This window comes from Lynx rufus, unplaced genomic scaffold, assembly GCF_022079265.1.
Source record: "Lynx rufus isolate CCGP_SWC_20201006 ecotype Redwood Valley unplaced genomic scaffold, mLynRuf1.p SCAF_4, whole genome shotgun sequence".
NCBI lineage: Eukaryota > Metazoa > Chordata > Mammalia > Carnivora > Felidae > Lynx > Lynx rufus.
In genome coordinates, this window is record NW_025814856.1 from 16414936 (window position 1) to 16417094 (window position 2159).

A 2159-nucleotide genomic window follows, 5' to 3' on the forward strand; every position below is an offset into this window, starting at 1 on the left:
TAAAAATAATCATTTCATTTTGTAAACTAGGCAAACGGTAAACAAGACGACTTTGAAGCTCCAACTCAACACAACACATGAATTTTCAAAGGAGATTGTTTAAAAAGATCTTGCTAGGGGCACCTGGCTAGCTTTAGCCAGAGGAGCATGTGACCCTTGACCTCAGGGTTGTGAGTTCAACCCCACGTTGGGCACAGAATTTATTAAAAAAAAGAAAGAAAAATATTTTGTCAGGTAGTAGATAAAAGTGTAGAGTGTTTTGATGCAAAAAATTAAAAAGTAAGAAAATCTAAAAGATGAAAAAAAGAAAAAGAGGAACAGAGAATGAAGATAAAGTTCAGAGTAAGGTGGGAGACTTAAATCTAAGTTTATCAGAAATTGTAATATAAATGGACTAAATCTTTCAGTTAAAATTTTTCCAGCGCACCTACGGGAGGGGGCGGGTGGGGAACGATTGCCAGGGAGATCCGAGGCGAGGCTTGCGCGCCCTCCCCCGCCCTGGCCCCCAGCGCCCACCCAGTGGGCCCGGCTCAGCCATGATCAAGGCGATCCTCATCTTCAACAACCACGGGAAGCCGCGGCTCTCCAAGTTCTACCAGCCCCTACAGTGAAGATACACAACAGCAAATCATCAGGGAGACATTCCATTTGGTATCTAAGAGAGATGAAAATGTTTGTAATTTCCTAGAAGGAGGATTGTTAATTGGAGGATCTGACAGCAAACTGATTGATAGACATGATGCAACATTATATTTTGTCTTCTGTGTGGATTCTTCAGAAAGTGAAGTTGGCATTTTAGATCTAATTCAAGTATTTGTGGAAACGTTAGACAAATGTTTTGAAAATGTCTGAACCGGATTTAATTTTCCATGTGGACAAGGTTCACGATATTCTTGCAGAAATGGTGATGGGGGGTGGGGGGGGCGCCTGGGTGGCTCAGTCGGTTAAGCATCCGACTTCAGCTCAGGTCATGATCTCGCGGTCCGTGAGTTCGGGCCCTGCGTCGGGCTCTGTGCTAACAGCTCAGAGCCTGGAGCCTGTTTCAGATTCTGTCTCCCTCTCTCTCTGACCCTCCCCCATTCATGCTGTGTCTCTCCCTCTCTCAAAAATAAATAAAAATTTAAAAAAAAATTAAAAAGAAAAAGAAATGGTGATGGGGGGAATGGTGTTGGAGATCCACACGAATGAGATTGTGACACAAATTGACGCGCAAACTGGAGAAATTGGAGACTGGCTTAGCGGGAGCTCCAGCCTGTGCTGTATCAGCTGTAAAGAATATGAATCTTCTTGAGATCCCAAGAAATATTAACATTGGTGACATCAGTATAAAAGTGCCAAACCTGCCCTCTTTTAAATAAAAAAAAAATTAAAAAGGCCACTCCCAGGGAAAATCCAGGGGGGAAAGTCATCTAAGTTTACCATGCAGTTGTTTACCAAAACTAGAGGAGGAGAGTATTAACCTTTGCTCTTGGATTGAAGTCAAGGTACTACGGAGAAGTTGTGTAAAATTGGTATGGAAGTTCAGTGTTGCTCTTCCTGTTTGGTGATTTTGAAGAAATGGAGTAGTTCCAGTGTGACATTTTGTTTTCTTTTCTAAGCTGCATTCCTGTGCCCACCTAAAGCATGCCTCTATGTATTGGCTACTACAGTATTTCCAAAAGTGTGTGAGACATTTCTTTCAACTATGTACCATCCAAAATGTTGGTGTTTTGTATGGATCACAAGTGCAGCATTCCATAGTTCTTTCTGTTATTTGTCACAGTTGTTATTTAAAGAACCAAGTATGGGGGCGCCTGGATGGCTCAGTCGGTTAAGCATCCGACTTCGGCTCAGGCCATGATCTCGCAGTTTGTGAGTTCGAGCCCCGCGTCAGGCTCTGTGCTGACAGCTCAGAGCCTGGAGCCTGCTTCGGATTCTGTGTCTCCCTCTCTCTCTGCCCCTCCCCCGCTCATGCTCTGTCTCAGAAATAAATAAACATTAAAAAAAAAAAGAACCAAGTATGTATTGCATGAAAACATTGTGACCTTTTTCTCTTAGTTTAAATAAACTCCAAGGTAACTGAACTTCTAAAGCAAAAAAAAAAAAAAAAAAAGAATTCCAGACTGGTAAAACCATCCATATCCTGTTTGTAAGATAAATATCTAAAACAAAAGGATACA

General features: G+C 42.1%; 1 pseudogene; it reads left to right on the forward strand.

Moving 5' to 3' along the window:
* Window positions 1–536: 536 nt before the first annotated feature.
* Window positions 537–1447, forward strand: LOC124524424 (AP-3 complex subunit sigma-1-like; annotated as a pseudogene).
* The last annotated feature ends 712 nt before the right edge of the window (window positions 1448–2159 follow it).